Source organism: Schistocerca americana, chromosome 5, assembly GCF_021461395.2.
Source record: "Schistocerca americana isolate TAMUIC-IGC-003095 chromosome 5, iqSchAmer2.1, whole genome shotgun sequence".
In the NCBI taxonomy this organism is placed as follows: domain Eukaryota; kingdom Metazoa; phylum Arthropoda; class Insecta; order Orthoptera; family Acrididae; genus Schistocerca; species Schistocerca americana.
Genome location: NC_060123.1, coordinates 297264335 through 297284395, shown reverse-complemented (window position 1 = coordinate 297284395; position 20061 = coordinate 297264335). Strand labels below are relative to the sequence as shown.

General features: G+C 44.2%; 2 protein-coding genes across 2 annotated transcripts in view; one reads left to right on the top strand and one right to left on the bottom strand.

Annotated features, from left to right (window-relative positions):
- The window catches only part of LOC124615325 (mediator of RNA polymerase II transcription subunit 20), a 587946-nt gene that overhangs the window by 135244 nt on the left and 432641 nt on the right, over positions 1-20061 (top strand). The gene's annotated exons all lie outside the window — the stretch shown is intronic.
- LOC124615324 (facilitated trehalose transporter Tret1-2 homolog) overlaps positions 1-20061 on the bottom strand; it is a 387232-nt gene that overhangs the window by 106343 nt on the left and 260828 nt on the right. The gene's annotated exons all lie outside the window — the stretch shown is intronic.

Genomic DNA, 20061 nt, shown 5'->3' with positions numbered 1-20061 from the left:
TCTGAGGATGTACGTCTGGAGTACAGCATTGTATGGTAGTGAAACATGGACTGTGGGAAAACCGGAACAGAAGAGAATCGAAGCATTTGAGATGTGGTGCTATAGACGAATGTTGAAAATTAGGTGGACTGATAAGATAAGGAATGAGGAGGTTCTACGCAGGATCGGAGAGGAAAGGAATATGTGGAAAACACTGATAAGGAGAAGGGACAGGATGATAGGACATCTGCTAAGACATGGGGGAATGACTTCCATGGTACTAGAGGGAGCTGTAGAGGGCAAAAACTGTAGAGGAAGACAGAGATTGGAATACGTCAAGCAAATAATTGAGGACGTAGGTTGCAAGTGCTACTCTGAGATGAAGAGGTTAACGCAGGAAAGGAATTCGTGGCGGGCCGCATCAAACCAGTCAGTAGACTGATGAAAAAAAAAAAAAAAAAAACACTTAACTTCCCTACCTAGACAAGGTTTACATTAAGAACCACAGTTTTTATTTTTAATCGTCAACATCGTTTATTTCCATCAGCAAGCTTCCATCAGACTCGCATTCGGGAGAAGAACGGAACGGACATCAAAATTTACATCTTCCTCGATTTACCTCCTTTGAAAACGGCACCGCCGATTTCCTCCTCCATCATTTCGGATTCCGCGTTTGTGCTTTGTCTCTAATGACCTCGCTCTCGACGGGACGTTAACCAGTAATCTTCCTTCCTTTCCTTTCTAGGCTGCAGCCTTGACCAAATCTCACAGTTCATATGTTTGCAATACTTGTAAGCTACAAATCTCAGAACTATTCAAGATACAAATAATGGTCAGATATGGACATGGTCTCTCACCGGTTTTATTCATCATGGTCTTGGACAAAATTATCAAACAATGGGAAGAAAAAGTAAAAAAGGATTCCGTTAGGAAGAACACGTGCAAACAAGGTAACCATAAAATGCCTTGTATTTGCATATGACCTGGCAGTACTCACCAACAATAGGGCAAGAAGCACTGGAATATTTACATGAAGTCTCTGTGAAAACAGATGAAATACTTATCCAATGTAGGAACGTGTGTTTGATGCTTTTGCGCTATGTTGCAACGTTTGTAGCGTCTAACAGAGCCTGAACGTGGATCGAGCTTACCTGGATACCTGCCTCCGGCAGGGTTACCTCCCTGCTCGGGAAATGGCTTTTACGCTTTTACAGTTCGTTCCCTGGAATCCTTCAGCGGTAAAAAAAGCGCGAGGCAATTACGACTGAACAGAGTGTTCGGAGAAATCCATGGAAAGACGGTTATGGTGTTATTTTACAGCTGCCGTTGTTATGTGTAAGACGGAGCTCCGAAAAAAAACTGCGCTAAAGCCTAGTCAACTCTATATAAACTGCACTGTAAGATGTAATTTTTCAGCAAAAAAATTAATTTTGCCGTATTGAATTTGCGAATTACTCACGCAGTTAGACTCATTACTTTCAAACAAATATTTAGGTGTACCTGGATGCGAAAGTGGAACGACTGAAATCTGTCTACCGCTGATGAGAGACTATAGCTCATTCATATGGAAGACGTCTCCCAAAAGACTCCCTTGTGTGCCGGCGAGGAAGAACGCCAAAAATAATGACAGAAATGGTTCCATCAGGGAAATAGAAAGGTAAACTTGAACTGGGAAGTGATCTTGAGAAAGTACTCCAACACACGTACATTGATTTGTTGTATCTTATTGGTTCTTATTGTGTTTGATTATTATTATTCTGAAGAGGCTACCAATTGTCAGTTAGTGAACTTTGCAACTTTAAATTTGTTCTGCCAAATCAGTTGATACGTTCTATTTGTTTACTACTTAGCCATCTACAAATAGTGTGGAGCTGCAAGAAATGTTGTGTGTCAAGTCGTTTAAGATGCAGAAGCGGTTACTGTCATCGTTACCTGCGGTGTATTTGTGTGGAAGTTTTCCGAGTAGAGATAATACTCTGTATGGAAAAGAAAACCTTAGTCCAGTTAAAATATGGTTAAACATCCCTTTGATCGAATTTTCAGTAGTAAATCTCATTGAGTTACTGAGTGGATAGCGAAGTGACGGGTCCAAATTAATCGCGAAGTATTTTATTGCGTCTATACATTTATTTCCGTGGTTTTCGCATGGTACTAAAAAAAAATTCTGTCAGCGATTAATTCGGGCGGTACTTTACTGTGCCTGCGATTCCTCTTGTACGGCAGAACACTGCCACGTGGCTTCTCACCTTCGACGTATGTCTGAGGTTGAGAGACCTGTGGTCGAAGTACGAGATTTTACTTACCCATCCAGCATGAAAATAACTCTTTTGTGACACTTGTGTGCGTAAACATTCATGTGAATCACACAAGACAAAGTGTAAATAACACCACAATTTTTTTTATTCGTATGAATAAACCTAAATTATTGGTGATGTAGTTCAGTATAGCTGACAACGCAATGAAAGCTGCGTGTCTTCAGTGTGAAACGGGCCGCTGGCTGGTCGAATCAGATTACGGCATCTGATTTGATTCATTATAAATGGTTTTTGAAAGCCTGCGACTGTGAAAACAATAGGTTTGTTTATAAATAAATCTCCTGCTGCCAGTCACGATTTTATTTATTTACTTTTCGCACGACACGTTTCGCGAACTGATGTCCATTGTGCGTTTTTTTGTGTGTATTAAGCCATTTCAAATGATGATGTCGATGTGTGAGAGTCTGCTTCATTTCGTTGACTTTTACGGCAATATATAAGAAACACACGATTTTTTAGTTGGTTATCGATTCTTTTGGTGAAGTTAGTGGCGAAATTTAGAGGAATTTGTACTTACAGTTTTGTAATGGTCGATTTGTGCAGTCTCTCACACACTACTTGTTGGACACTTTAAACATCGAAAATATCTTATATAAACAAAACAGTTACAAAGATGTTCTTCTAACCTAACCTAACCTGTGTACAAAAGCGTATCATAATCTGTGGAAGACCTATAATGTTATCTCCATGGACTACTTGTAAGAACATCTTTGCAACTGTTTTGTTTATATATTTTCGATGTTTAAAGTGTACAACAAGTTGTATGTGATGTGTAGTGTGTGTGAGACTCTGCACAAATGGACCACTAGAAAACTGTAAGTACAAATTCTTCTAAATTTCGCTACTAACATCAAAATAATCGATAACCAACTAAAAAATCGCGTGTTTATTATATATTGCAGTAAAAGTCAACGAAATGAAGCATACTCACATATATTGACATGATCAACAGAAATGGCTTAATACCTACAAAAAACGCACTTGAAAATGGAAATCATTTCCCGAAACGCGTCGTGCGAAAAGTAAATAAAGAAAATCGTGAATGGTAGCAGAAGATTTATTTATAAACAAACCTAAAGATTACGGCATTGTTCCTCTGCTCCTCTGATTGTGGCGCAAAAATATAAAAAATGAAAATTTTCAAAATCTCTCTCTCTCTCTCTCTCTCTCTCTCTCTCTCTCTCTCTGCCTGTTGATATACAGGGTGTCCCAGGAGAAATGGTCACTATTCAGGGATATGACAGGAACGATCATTTGAAGCAAAAAATTATAGCAAACATGGGCTCCAAAATGCATACCTTAAGAGCTGCGAGCACTTCCTGATCTTCGATACTGTGAAACAAATCTTGTCTACTGCAAGATCTTTGTTGTCCATTTTTTGAGAGATGATATATGGGCCAAAGCAAGGAAAAAATGTCTGATAACATGGGCTCTAAAGTGAACACCTTAAGAGCTACGAGCACTTTATCTTCGCTATTGTAAAACATATCTCTTCTACTGAAAAAATACTCGTAGCTTTTAAAATGTGCATTTTAGAGCCCATGTTTACTAAACAATTTTTGTTGTTTTTGTTCATACTACTTCTTTGTAAAACATGGAAAGCAAAGAGCTTGCAGTAGAAGAGATTTGTGTCATAGTATCGAAGATGAAGAAGAGCTCATAACTCTTAACGTATGCATTTTATATCCCATTTTTGCTTCGAATGATAGTTCCTGTCGTATCCCTCAATATTGACCATTCCTCCTGGGACACCCTGTATAGGGGTACTTGTACACTTTTGTCCTTTTCATTGCGGCAGAAGTGGATATAGCGTTAGAACAGGGGTAATCAAACTTTTCTACTTACCGCCCACTTTTGATCTCCTTTAGTAGTAAAATTATCTAACGGCCCACTTATTCCACAGTGACCACATCGCAGGCAGCTACAATTCTGGCAATTCTTTGTTTCCTTGCAGGAAATAAGGAATGTACATGTAAATAAACAGCACAGCACGTTACGTCATTTACGTCGAGAGTGAGAGAAAAAGAAAGAGAGAGAAACTGAGAGTGGTAGTTTTGTATACAGGGTGTTTCCATAAGAGCGTGTAAAAATTTAACAGGACGTTGAGAATGCTCCACTGAGCAATTTGAGGTAGGGAACCTGGTGTCGGAGAAGCCAGCTTACGGAGATAATAGAATAAAAACACATTCCTGCGTACTTTTTTGTTTATATCAGTTGCAGTTAACCGCAAATACCATCATTGACACACTGAACATACCCTTTGTACTCTACCTTACAAAATGTTCTGAAACTGTTGGCCATCAGCCCCAGTGCAAGCGTGACATCGGCGAACAAAATTCTGACGCACCTTGACAAATATCCCTGCTGTGTTTCGACTCACATCACAGACAGGTACAATTCTGGCAATTCCTTGTTTCCTTGCAAGAAATAAAGAATGTACGTGTAAGTAAACAGCACAGTACGTGTAAACTTGGACGCACGTTAACTGTAAATAAGCTGGAAAACAGTAATGCGAGACAAAGCGGTAGACAGGTTTACTTCCATGCCTCCTTAAGCTGGCTTCTGCGACCCCAGGTTCCCTACATCAAGTTTTTCAGTGGAGCATTTTCTATGTCCTGTTGCATTTTTGCACGCTCTTGCGGAAGCACCCTGTATGTAACGAGAGGTTATAATTAAAGTGCAGCTACTCACAGGGGCCCACTTGGGATGTAATTTTTGTATTGGAGTGAAACTTGGTAAATTTTTTTAATGCGTTAATGCGGAACCGCTTTACGCTGAAAAAAAATTAGTTCCAGTTTTGGCCACCAGGCGCAAACGTGGCGCTGCGAATGCAAGAAAGACGTATAGAAATGTTTCCATATGTAATGGAGGTGTAATTAGGAACGGAACGTGGGCAGAAAACGTCAAACAGGTGAGAAAGACATAATGTTGATTTTATTATTATCCGCTGCTTACCCAGTTTGTTCAATATGAGTACCAGAGAAGCCGAGGAGATGCTGTACGGCGCCAGATTTACATTTGGTGGCCATAATTGGAATTAATTTTTTTCCAGCGTAAATTGGTTCTGCATTAACGCATTGGCTTAGCTACAAAGTTTCGCTGCCATACGATAACTAGACCCCAAAGTGGACCTCCGTGATTAGCTGGACTTTAATTATAAACACTGGGTATGAATGAATGAGTAGGGGATAGTATGTTAAGCAGCGAGTGGTGCTCACCTAGTGTAACGCAGGGCAAGGTCGGAAGCACGTGACTCGGCCTCTCGCCACGTTATGTTACGTAAAAAGCGACACGAGAGACGGGCTAACTTTGGCCGACGAGCGACGGACGGGCCAAGTCGGTGGCGCTGGCGGCGCCAGTAATGTAGGCGGGCAGGTCACATGCGGAAACCCTGTAAAGGCGGCTAGGCGCGGCGCGCGACGACCGGGCCTTCCGCTCTTGTGGCTTCGCCTCAGAGGCGCGCGGCTCTCACGGTGACAGTGCGTCACGTCAGGTCGCGTGCCGCGGCTGCGCCACGTGTATTCAGGACTACATGTCGCAAGCACTTCCTTTTTCGCTCGCCGCTATATCCCCTGTAACCTTTCGTTATGCATAAGATCGGAGCGCACACATCTCATCACCCAGACACCTGTTAGTGGACATTAATGTGCGATGTGTACACCCTTCAGCTTTCTAACGGCTTGAATTCCGCTGTCGACACTTTCAATGAGATGTCTGAATGTCTGCGGAGGAGTGGCAGCACATTATGCTGAAGAGGCGAAACCAGAGAAGGTAGTTACGTTGGACGCTGGGGTCTGGAGTGATCTCGACGTTCTAACTCACCCCAAATGTGACCCATTCTGATGAGGTCGGGCCTGTCTGCAGGCCAGTCCATTTCAGAAATATTATTGTCCACAAACCATTGCCTCACAGTTGCTGCTTTACGACAGGTGCATTGTCATGCTAATACAAACGGTCATCATCTCAGAACTGTCCCTCTATTGTACGCAGTGCCCAGTGCTCATATTCTTCCCCATTTGGCGTTTTCTGAAGCGCAGCTGGGGGAGTACACACTAACCACGAGAACACCCCCGTACCGTAACACCACCTGTTCCGTTCTTCTCTGTAAATAAACATGGAACAACGCCATTGGTTCTTTATACTCCATTGATAAGCAGAGAAAGAATGAAATGCAAAAGAGAAGTGATGGGACTTCAACTTCTGTTATATTCCAAGATAAAAAATAAAAAAAAAAAAAAAATTAAGAGTTGCGGAAATAGGTGAGAGGCGCGCGCGCGCGCACGTGTGCGTGTGTGTGTGTGTGTGTGTGTGTGTGTGTGTGTGTGTGTTTGGGGGGGTGGAGGGGGGGGGCCTTAGAGATGGAATAGCTTCCTGTGAATTCGCTCCATCTGGGTTCAGAGAATGACAGTTCCTACACACACACACACACACACACACACACACACACACACACACACACACACGCGCGCGCGCGCGCGCTGACAAACAACTAGCTGTACACCTGTTCAAGAATGAAGTACAAAGATTTTTTAGAAGACCGTTAGAGTCAACAACAGCGCACACATTCCGGAAGATAAGATTCAATTACAGGTCTCGTTAGTCCAGTTTAGATATTCTGCAAAAAAATGCCTACTGGGAAGTTAGCTAAACACATTTAATCACTAATAGGTTTAGCAAACCCCGCGAAGATCAAGCGAGACCGTTAGTTTTTCATAGCGTTAAGCATTCAAGATTAACAAAAACGTGCCCGATGGTCAAATTAAACTCAGGATACTTCCAGAATTGTATTTATATGTATATTCAACTCCTGTGCGAGTTGTCAGGTAGCAAGTAACTCCACGCAGCCTATTTATTACATCTAGTTCGATCCTCTTGAAAGATTTTGCAAAGAAGGAGCGCTTCCATTCACTCCGTGATACTCATTCCTTCTACATCGCATGCTAGCACATCATTAAGTTGAGCCTGTTGGCAATTTCTTTTGACAGAAGCTGCAGACAGAGCAGGCATCGGAGCATTTTTGAATTTTTTTTGTAAGGAACCATTCCACGTTTGATTGCTAGCTACAGATTTACGCAGCTATGTGTACCCTACCCTCTCTGCTTCTTGACTTTCTTTTTAACGGTTCTGTTTTAAAAACTTTTCAGTCCTCGCTAATGGATTTCTGATAAAATACCATTCGCCAGATCCCCTTAATTCTTCCAATACACGGCGTGGGTATACCCTCTGAGTGCATTTTATCTCCTCATCTGTGCTAATAGGGGTTGCGTGCCACCATCGCCGGTTTTAGGTTCACGGAACGATACACAGTTCGTATGACACACACACACACACACACACACACACACACCAGCAACATCCGTCTCTCCATCTTCCCGCCCGTTTCACCGCCATCCCCTAGCTTTCTGTCTCTCTGGGAAAGAATCATGGTGCTATTAGAAAGTCAAGAGCCAACACAATAATCAGTGCGTATACACCAAAGATCCTTTCACAGAAACAAAGGAAACATACGGGACTGTAAGTTTTGCATTGACTTGATATACACGTGATTCTTGTCACAATGTATACATCATCGTGTAACTGACAACGTACTTGTAAGTCCGAAACTTTCCACGTGATCCGTTTGTGCGAAACCAGTTATCTGCCAAAAGTCAGGATTTTTACAATTTCAGAACAATCCTCAACAACATTTTGCACAAATGTTTTATTTTGAAACACGAAATTAGTAGCTCATATACGGGTGTGAATAATCGTTTTCCACGTAACGAATTATCAGTATTAGTCATGTACGATCAGTCAATTTCGACGCATGCGATGAACACATTTAGCTTCCACTATTTGACACAATCTACTTGCTATCAAATTTCACTGTAGTGTTTTGGTATTCTGCCTAGGAAATGAGGATCTTTAGACAAGATACGGTTTCCACGAAGGTCCCACGATGTTTCATTTCATGGAAACCTATTTGTCATATTTTCTAAGTTTGAAATTAAAGAAGATTTCTGTGATTCATCTTGAAATTCAAAGTACTTAAAGGAGTGGCAGTGAAGTTTAGTAGTATTTCCTTTTATGTGAGAGGTGCACACATATAATAACATAACGTCAGTTATTTTATATACTCTAATGGAAAATATTATGAATTTCATAGAGTAGGGATCGCTGACTGCCGAAATCGCCAAACACATGCCCAAAGTTGAACCGAGAGGTAAATCGTGCTGACGTCACACCTGATGTCACAGAAGGTAACAGAACATCAGCAACGCATTTCGATCGGCAGCTTTCACATTGACAACCAGTGGAATGGAAATACGCAGAACGTCATCGTCAAAAATACGCGGGAAGAATTTGACGGGGCACGTGACAGTGGCGTCGTCTGCTGCAACATCTATTCTCGCCACTCCCACTCACGTCGTAGTGCTTTTGTTTCTTCTTAACCTTGTTTTAACTGCTTGCTTTATTTTCATGGCTCATTAAGAAGGCCTGAGTGCTTGACTCTCTTGACAAAAGAGAACGGATATGCCTAAATGAAAAAGGTTTAGATTTTAGAAAGTCTGTACGAAGTAATAGTTGACACTGGGCATAAATAAGGCTACAGAAAGAAAAAAAAATGTTTGTTATAGTGAAAATTGTTCCAAAAATGGAAACGTCAGCTCCATTGAGGGAAAAAATATCCTTTCTTTTAACGTCATGTGCCAATTAAAGAAAGCCGGCCGAAGTGGCCGTGCGGTTAAAGGCGCTGCAGCCTGGAACTGCAGGACCGCTACGGTCGCAGGTTCGAATCCTGCCTCGGGCATGGATGTTTGTGATGTCCTTAGGTTAGTTAGGTTTAACTAGTTCTAAGTTCTAGGGGACTAATGACCTCAGCAGTTGAGTCCCATAGTGCTCAGAGCCATTTGAACCAATTAAAGAAAATAAGACAAACTGACAAAGTGTACATACTGTCTTGTACATATTATTGCATGTGTTCGAATGTACAGGGTGTCCCACATAAAACCGGCACACAACATGTACCAGTAAATGTGTCTAGTCGAATTGCTTGTGAAGTGCATGAAGCCAATGGCCACCATTTCGAGCAACTCCTGTAACTAGACAACTTCATTTTTTTAACGCTACTAAGTTCTTTGTCACTTGAATCTCAAGCATCAGGCGTACCTGTTTCATGTGGGACGCCCTTCACATGTTTTTCCATAAAAAAGGTGAAGTTTTAAAACAGTATTTCTAATTACTTAGCTTCCCAGTAGCACGGAGAAAACTACCACATTATGTCAACAACATGAATATTGGTTTCGCTATTAATAACTCCTATTACATTGCTAGTTCTGCAGTGCTGGCTCTAAACACATCGGACAAAAAGTTAACACCGGCAGGAGACATCGCGCTAATACTAGTTAACAGCGCCTCTAGCCTTGATAAATGGCCTTAGTTCGGCGAGGAAGAGAGCCCACAAGGTTTTTTTTCCCAGTTACGTCATATCCAGCCGAAGCCACTGGTTGACGATGAGATCCTGTAGAATAGAGCCGCTGTTTTCAAATAGGGCCGAACGGTTCGAGGCGCCTCAGTCTGGAACCACGCTGCTGCTACGGTCGCAGGTTCGATTCTTGTCTTGGGCATGGATGTATGTGATGTCCTTAGGTTAGTTAGGTTTAAGTAGTTCTAAGTCTAGGGGACTGATGACCTCAGATATTAAGTCCCATAGTGCTTAGAGCCAATTTTGTTTGCAAATAGTTCCAATTTTATTTGCGTAGCATTAAGATAGGGTGATTTAGCGGGCCAGTCGAGATGCGATACGATGTTTGAATCTTCGTCAAACCAGCTGCGCACACTGATGACCCAGAGCATTATGACCACCGTCCTGCTATTGATATAAACCCGCCCAGGCGATAACAGTGTCACCTGGCGAGGAATGACTGTCAGTCAGACACACGGACGTTGCGTGTCCAGAGTGACAATTATTGAACTACATGAAGTAAAATCGTCATAACTTCTCAACGGTTTGCGTTAGGACGTTCAAAGTGCATGGTTGGTCTCGGGGAATGATGGGAATTAGTATGGGTATGCGCACAACGTTATCGACGCAGACCACTTTCATTTGGATGGGTTTGTCAATAAGCAAATTTGGCGCATTTGGGGACTGAGAATCGGTGCGGTATTCCTTGATGGCATGAGTACTACCGATCAGTACGTGAAGGTTTTCGAAGATGATTTCATTCCCATTATCCAAAGTGACCCTGATTTCGACTAGATGTGGTTCATGCAAGACGGAGCTCGTCCCCCATCGAAGCAGGACGGTGTTTGGTGTCCTGGAGGAGCTCTTGGGGACAGCATTATGACTCTGGGGTAGCCAGAAGCTACTGGTACAGGCCTCTATTGGGCACCATATTCTCCGGATCTGATCACATGCGATTCCCATTTTGTGGGGCTGTATTAAAGACAAGGCGTACAGTAATAACCCCTAAACCACTGCTGACTGAAAACAGCCATTCAGGGGCTCATCGACAGCATCGATGTTCCGACACTTCAGCGGGTTATGCAGGATTTCGCTATTCATCTGCGCCTTATCTTCGCCAATGATGGCAGGCTTATCGAACATGTCATAGCCTAAATCCGAATATCTGCAGTGATGTTTACATGTTGAATGAAGTGTGTACACGCCGTAGTTTGTAACTAATTTACATTTTTTCCACATAGCTCAATAACTGTTGGCCTGTAGTATTAGTGTGAGCGTGCTGTCCGTGTCTAAGTAGAATGGGGAAGGCGCGCGATCTATCAGAGTTTGACAAAGGACAGTTTTTGATGGCCCGGAGGCTCCACACGACCATGTCGGAAACTGCACGACCTGTCGGGTGTTCGAGGGGTGTTGTGGTGAGTGTATTCAAGACGTATGAAACCTAGGTGAAACCAGGTCCAGACGTCGTGGGGCTTGGCAGCCACCCCTCGTCACAGATACCGGACGTCGTAGGCTGGGCAGACTGGTAAAACAGAACAGGCGGCGAACTGTGGCGGAATTAACATCAGATTTTAATGGTGGACAGAGTACAAATATGTGTGAACACACAGTGCACCGAACGCTCCTAACGGTGGGCCTCCGCAGCTGACGACTCATGCATATGCTAGTTTTGACCCCATGCCATCGGCAGCTGCAATTGAAATAGGCACGTGACCATCGGCATTGGACGTTGGCGCAGTTGCAGAGTGTTGCATGGTCTGATAAATCCCGATACCTCCTTCATCATCCTGATGGGAAGGCGCGAATCCGTTGTCTTCCAGGAGAACAGCTCCTTGACACCTGTATTGTGAGACGGAGAAAATTGGCGTCGGTTCCATTTTACAGTGGGGAACATTCACATGGACTTTCCTGGCCTTGTGAAATGGCGTATTATCTTGTCGGAAAATGCAACTGCAGTCAGGAAACATGATAATAGTGAAGGGATGTATGGTGGCGCTTGTGGAAGGCACCGGCTGATGTAGCTGAGCGGTTCTAGGTGCTTCAGTCTGGAACCGCGGTGCTGCTGCGGTCGCAGGTTCGAATCCTGCCTAGGGCTTGGATGTGTGTGATGTCCATAGGTTAGTTAGGTTTAAGTAGCTCTACGTCTAGGGGACTGATGACCTCAGATGTCAAGTCCCATAGTCCTTAGAGCCATTTGAACTTCTTTTTTTTTTTTCAAGGCACCACGACGGCCGAGGATTATCAGACCCCCTTCATGATTATCATGTTTCCTGACTGCAGTGGCATTTTCCGACAGGATAATACGCCATTTCACAAGGCCAGGAATGTTACAGAGTAGTTCGAGGAACACAGTGGCGAGTTCTAGCTGATGTACTACTTCCCCCAACCCTTCGCCACCCCCCCCCCCCCCTCCAACTCGCCGAATCTGTACCCAATCGAACGAGTCTAGGATGTGATTGAACGTGATGTCAGAAGGTGACTTGTGAGTGCAGATGTGGTACCATCTTCCTCCAGCGATCTACGACGACCTCATTGCTTCCATGTCATGACGCGTCGCTACTGTTATCCGTGCCAAAGGTGGACTTATCGACCATTAGGTAAGTGGTCCTGATGTTCTGGCCGATCAGTGTATGCGTGTAGCACTGTGAACACAGCTGTCGTCATCTTGGAAGAAGGGAATGTCCACTGAATATTTATTAAAAACGTGAACACTTAGTCACTGAGAATGTTAAAATAAATACTCTGGTAGTATGACTTGAATGATTGGACCAAGGCCATGGTACATAAAAAAAAAACCAAAACATCACGCAACTAATGTAGCCTGAACTGAACCCACCGTGTACTGCGTATTAAACGCGTCTCTGGTCCGTACACTAAACGCTTTCCTTCAACTACTGTTCATTTTCAGTGTCGTTTGACCTATTGAAGACGCTGTGATCAGTGGCTTCTTACGAAGTACCCGTTTGTATGCATTTCCCGTCGACATGTTTATTCGCAAACTGATTGAGATTGACTTTGATGCAATGAGAGCATGAGCTTCTGCCGGTTTTGAAACCGAGTATTTGGGGCAAGGTGTGGCACTCGTCTGTGGGCCCTATCATTTAGGATTTCTCCGCAACTGGCTGCGATGGTGCACCATTCCATGTAGACAGATTTGACAGTCCGCGTTGATGCCCGAAGAAATCGGGCAACCATTCTGTCACATCTCCTCGTCGACCCATGTTACTGCGCTGAGTCCATACGACAAACTGGCCCGAACCCACCACTTGACTCCCATGTCGTCAGCGGTGAGGGGTCACTTGACTGGATGATATGATCAACAACGCTCCATATCGACGGCCAACAATGCCATACTATCATTTTATCGACAAGTGTGCTTTCTTATGGGGGCGAGTGATGTTTTGCCCATAGTGCTTCTATTGCAACTTTTCATGAGCCTGGCTGTCCCTCATAATCTCATTTCCGCCGTTCAACAATGGGCTGAGCGACGAGATATTATGTTGACGTTTCATGTAGAGTGAGCATGTCTTCATTTGATGGTTCCGAGACGTGTCTGGCCGTCCGTCGACTTCTTGTTCTCTCTCTCTCTTTCCCTTTTTCCCCCTAACTCATATGGGCGGGGGCTGATCTGTCTGCGATACAGTATTCAGATTTTCAGCGAAAGGAATTAAAAAATATAACGAGAATAAGAAAAAACTTTAGGACAGCTTTTTCTATTGAAAAATTAAAAAATCATAGATGGGCAACCAAAAAAACAAAAATATATGCATTACTTTTGAATACATTGTGGGAGTGAACAGTTATCATTGTTGTTACAAATATTTACTATCAAAAACAGTCTTGATCACAAATTATTTATTCCTGTGACCGGTTTCGATCACTACTGTGGTCATCTTCAGACCAATGAGTAAGAACCTCCTTCTGGTGATTTACCACTAGAAGGAGAATCTTACTCATTGGTCTGAAGATGACCACAATTGTGGTCGAAACCGGTGACAGGAGTAAATAATTTGTGATCAAGAATGTTTTTGATAGTAAAAAAAATATATGCATTTTAAAACACATCGCAGAATGGTGACATTCTTCTGAGAAGACACACTGAAGCGCTGCACTTTCACCTAAAATCTGAAGAGCCTGCACCTGGTGAGAAGTATTTTAGAAGGAGAAAATATGTTCCATAGAGTTGAGACAGTCAATTAGCAAAACTATGTAGATGAAGGTACGCTTTGGGATAAACAGTGGGAATATGGAAGGTGTTAAAGACAGAGGGTGAAGATGACTTCTGTGTGTAGATAGAGTAGTGGTAACAGGAGGAAAGGGATGGGGATGCAAGGAGAGGGGAAATGAGAGAGGAGCCCTTATGTGGAGCGGGATAGGTGGGTAAGAGTTACAGTTGGTAGGAGGGATAAATATCGGCGCGGGTCACATTTTTCTAGGATAGGGAGTCGGTTGAGGTTTCCTCGTGACAGGATACAGAGTGTGTGTAGGTGCCGGCCGAAGTGGTCGTGCGGTGGAACCGCAAGACCGCTACGGTCGCAGGTTCGAATCCTGCCTCGGGCATGGATGTTTCTGATGTCCTTAGGTTAGTTAGGTTTAACTAGTTCTAAGTTCTAGGGGACTAATGACCTCAGCAGTTGAGTCCCATCGTGCTCAGAGCCATTTGAACCATTTTTTTGTGTGTAGGTGGGATCTGTTTACAAAAGGCGCGGCAGCATTACAGGATTGGTTATCAGAAGGGGTACAATGGGATTATTGGAATTTAGTTTGACTTCCAGTGTGACTCGACTTTAAGTGAGACAGCAATCGAAACTGCTCGTCGGTCGCTCACTGCCTGTCAAGGCCGACAGCTCCGTGCCGGAAGTGGGGTGGGAGTCGCCCGTGAGACGGCGGCGGGCGCGTTTGCCGACCCCTGGCCGCCGAGCCCGCGCTGTGTCTACCTGGCGCAGGATCACAGCCGGGGTGCCGGCAGCAAACACGGGTTTTCTCTCAGCGCGGCTCTGCCGGCGGGATGTCAGTATTGCCGGCGGGGGCGGCACTGGCAGCCTCGGAGACAAATCACGGCGCTAATTCCGCCCCCTAACGAGCGGCCCCCGCCGCCTCCTCCTGGATTGGACGCGATACGGGGCGGACAAAAAACGGGGGCGGTAATTGCCGACCCACTTCTCAGATCGATCACGCCGCGCGCTGGTCCTCCTCGCGCCGTACACTCACGTTGTTACCCGTACAACGGACTCTACATCCTTCCTTGTTTGCGTAATGTATTGTACTCCCAAGTAAGGGGAAGTAGTTCTCGAATCAGGGTGAACCGAAAGAAGGAGGGGGGGGGGATGTAAGAGATAAACTGGTGCTCATTATTTTGGTGCCAATTATAGTGAGCTGTGTTACGCATGAAAGGTTTAGAACATTTGGATAATCATCATTATTTTCCGGTTCTTCTGCAGTCCAAGCTGTAGGTGTTAACGCCTGTTTAGGTCTCAGGAGTACACCCATCGTCAGAAAGGTCATCTGATGCAAATATTATTATATACGTATTAGATTCTCAGCCCTAATTATGTCATACACAGAAAATTCATGATCTATAAAAATAAAGTCTCAAAAATCAAGAATTATTCTTCCTATAACAGTAATAATTTCAACAATGCTGCCGGATCGTATTGTGTAAATCGCGCAATACTTCATCGATGCATTTTCTCGACATCTCCAGATGGCGATAATTGTCGCTGTCACTGCTGCAAGGCGCGACTGATGTCTTTTCTTCTTATCGGTTTGTATTACCAAACTCTGACTGATATAATGCTGCCTGCCTGTCCAGGTGATACTTCCGTTTTTACTTTTATTCCCTAGTCGGTTCCGCTACTGGTTTCATTTTTGGTTATTCACAGACACTTTCAATGCTGGATCTGTCTCACGTAGAGCAGAAAAGTTACGAGCTACGGTATCCAGCCTACTTGCTACTAAAGCAATACACTTAGCACTGATACTTGACGTCACAAACGCTTTTGGGTTCTTCTACAAAAGATTCCAAACTGAAATGTGTCTAGGCTATGAGTATTCTATCCTCCACTTGCTTGTAGGCTGTGGCGTTGTTCAGTATGCCAAACGCTCTCAATAATCAGCGCTATATATGCTCTCTGCCACTGCAAATGTTAAACTCGAATGCTTGCGGAAGCCTTAGTGATACTACGCAAAGTGACGAAATTTTGCTGCACGTGAATGCATGTAACATTTTTACTCCCACTGCCTTAAAAACTACTTTTTTTAAAAAAAATAGCAATTTGCATTTAAACACCAGTCCTGAAAATGATCTGGTTGAAAAAAGTGCTATACAAGATTGTGTGTGAAGACTGTGACTCATTCTAGGAAATTTTTCCACGCTTGCACAATTTTGTCTAGAAGAAGATTGACTAAAGAAGGCGCTGAGCGCTATAAGGGCAGTCACTATCACAACAGGAAAGAGAGCTGGTAACACACGTTTCATCCAAGAAATAAAGCCATCTTACCCATCTCGCTGCTACCTTTGAGACGTTTCAGTTTGCAGTGCTTGTTCGTGGCCAACAAACCAATGTGGCAGCGTATTAAGTACTGCGGAGCGGTTTGCAGATCACCATGTTTCTCCTAGGGAAAACTTTTGTATTTGTTGTTCAAGGGTGGTTTGACCAGGTAATTGCTTAGTTCTTGCACCCCTGAGAGATATAAAAGACGTCGTTTTTAATCATACCGTTGGTGAATTTGTAAAAGATTTGTTTTTTAAATTTCTTCTTCCATTTTTCGCTTGCTTTAGCCTGTTTATTGCCTGTTACTGTCTGCCAGGGTATCGTTTTCCTTTTGTTTTCAGATTTCGTTATTTTTTGTTTATAGCTTTAAAATACGTCCCGTTTGAGTACTTTATGATGATTTGAAATCAGTGGCACACCGAGCCTCGAACCCAGATTTATTATTAACCGTTAAGGCTGTCTCAATAATCATATTGTCACTGAAAGATTTGTTGTGGGCCTGGAGGTGCCCTCAGGGATCGTAGTGGTTAAGGCGGCTGCGCACGAAGGTCATGAACTCCTATTTTGAGTCTACATCTGTAACAGATAGTGAGTCGTCACCACATATTCATTACATTCAGTAAATCTGATGAGCTTTCACTGATATCATTTCTTCTTCATTATTTCATAATCATCGTCCGTTCGTTTTATTTCAGCGTATCTAATTCACAGAGACAACGCATCTGTTATTTTAAATGCGAGAGCCGCGTAACGGTGCTTGCCGCCAAAGAATACATAAGTTCCGAAGATGCTCGGCGGCAAAGAGCTATGCATGAACAAAATATGCGGTTAGACGCGCGCTACTCTTGCTATCATATCGGTGCATCAATAGGAACAGCACTGTAACGACGTCTTTTGCGAATTGATCAAATGAAGCTTCGAATTCCGTGCTTTGTCCAGGCTAAAACCATTAATGCTGTGTTTATGGCAATGTCAAAATTATAGCACTGACTTCATTGCTCTGGAACACTGTCCTCAAGGAAGACGTAAAAATTCTCTTAGCGAAGGAGAATAGCATTATCATCGTGGACGTGGCACGTAATCGGGCACTTTCTGTGATCAACTCGCAAAGACATTGGTACAGAGCAGTTCCTAACGACGTATTGATATCTCACCATGGATAGAGTATCTAATCACATACTCAGTTCATACAAAGCCCTTTGCGCCGAATACTATCTCCGGCAATTGTTGTTCTGGGGCCCCAAGTGCAGGACGCTACTCTCGTGTATAAAACAACTCATGGAAATGGAGTAGTTGCAGTCTGTCAGATCACTCGGACCAAGGCGTTTGATATAAGGTGAAATATCAGTTGAGTAGGCCGGCCGGTGTGGCCGTGCGGTTAAAGGCGCTTCAGTCTGGAACCGCGTGACCGCTACGGTCGCAGGTTCGAATCCTGCCTCGGGCATGGATGTGTGTGATGTCCTTAGGTTAGTTAGGTTTAATTAGTTCTAAGTTCTAGGCGACTGATGACCTCAGAAGTTAAGTCGCATAGTGCTCAGAGCCATTTGAACCATCAGTTGAGTAAACTGAGTTCCTGCGTCTGCACGCCCCAAGGTTAGTGGATTAGTTCAAAATTACGCGTATATTTCGCTTCAGCTAGTTTTCATTCCTCCTCCCCTCTAATAGACTGTGACAGATGAGTAAATTGGCGACGCAGTCTTGTGAGTTAGTGTTGGATAAAAGTGCGGTCCAGGGAAGGTAGTAGCCGACTTCTCCTACGTCGGCAGCACCCTTGGTCCCCAGAACCATTAGCTCCCAGCCATCTTCCGGTCGAGTCACGCCCCGCCTTTGCAGAGCTGCCGAGTGTGGCGGACGAGTCGCAGTGCGGCTGGGCGGCCACTCGGCCATCGAGTTTCATAACGCAGCGGCGCTGCAGAGACAATAAGCCGCATCCCCCCGCCGCTGCAGTCCATTTTTCGGGCCGGCGGGGCCAGTGCGCCAGCGATTACAGTTCCCGCCGGGGCCAGCTACGGCGTCAGCGATATTAAATTGGCTGCCAGCGCTGGCGCCAGTATAATACGCGGCCGCCCAGTAAATTGCGCGCCATCCGGCCGCCGGCGGCCAGAGAGGAGTGCAGTAGCCACCAGCTGCTCGTCCGTCTCCTCCCTCCTCCATGGCGCACAACTCGAGACCCGTCTTTGCAAACATTGTGGGCCTCGCTTATTTTTTTTATTCGCTTGCCTCTCAAGATTGCGTAGCACGATTCTTTCTTTCCACACGAACGCCATTACTCCCCAAACGACCCTTTGTCATGTGGCATTGCGTACTTTGATATCACTATCATTTAGCCTCAATCCTGTTTCGTTTGCGAATGGTGTATGGGGAAGACAATTTTCGGTAGCCGTCTGTATGATACGCACTGAGGTGAAAAAACAGATATGATACCTTCTAGAAACGTGTCGGACCTCTTTTTCCCCAGCGTAGTGCAGCAACTCGACGTGGCATGGACTCAACAAGTCGTTGGAAGTCCCGTTCAGAAATATTGAGCGATGCTCCGTTCATAGCCATGAAAATGAGGTCCATGAATGGCTGAAATGACCTCCAAGTAGACGACCATAACGAGAGGACCCAGACCACTCGACGATACCACAGCTCACACCATTATGTAGCAACCATCAGCTTGCACATTGCCTTGTTGACAACTTGGGTTGAAGGCTCCGTATGTCTGCTCTACACTCGACTCCTACCATCAGTTCTTACCAGCTGAAATCAGGACTCATGTGACCCGGCCAAGGTTTTCCAGTCGTCAGTGGTCCAACAAATAGGGTCATGAGCTTGGGGGATGACGTGCTGTCAGCAAAAGCACTCGCGTCGGCCGCCTGCTGTCATAATCCATTAACGGCAAATTTCACCACACTGTCCTACCGGATTCGTTCGTTTTACGTCCTATATTGATTCATGCGATTATTTCGCGCATTGTTGCTTGTCTGTTACACTGACAGCTCTATGCAACGCCGCTGCTGTCGGTCGTTCAGTGAAGGCCGTCCGCCACTAAGTTGTCTGTGGTGAGAGGTAAAACCTAAAATTTAGTATTCTCGACACAGTCTTCACACTGTGGATCTCGGAATATTGAATTAATTAATTTCAGGCATAGCCATAACAGCTTCCAAATCGTAATTTTTACTTAAATAATTTGTCTACATTCAGTTGTATATGGTCGCAGATGACAAACTGTGAAAGAAAACAATCACTGTGAAAACGTAATACACCAGGAAAACCACACCATGTGGTAAAAAGTTATGAATTCATAATTTTATGTGTTTTCTTCGACGATCAGTAATTACCATTTTAAAAACTAATATTTACATGTGAATCTTCAGGTTTTGGCGGCGCAAAGACTGTTCCATTAAGTTTCGGGTGTGCAGCCGCAAGAAATCTCCTTCTTCTTCTTCTTCTTCTTCTTCTTCTTCTAATATTTCGGCTGTATAACGTTCAGCCATCTTCAGAGTGAGCCGCAAGACTGCCGCTCCAGTGCTCGCTTCGTCCCTTTATACTGTTGTACCGCGCGACTGCGCATGCGGCCACAGATGCAAATGCGCCAGAGACGTTGGTCGGCAGAAAGACGTGCATAATGCGCGAGTTGTATCTATGACTCCGCAGTTGATCTGTGTTGGCATATCGATATATCATTGTGAGCTGCACTGTGACGACGTCTTTGCGAGTTTATTACGGCAAGTGCCGGATTCCATGATTTATCAAGATTGAAACCACTATCTCTTCAATTAAATTCGTCGTCAAGCGAATTTCAATTGCCTCCTTCACTATCGAGTCCCAAAAGGATGATGTAGTT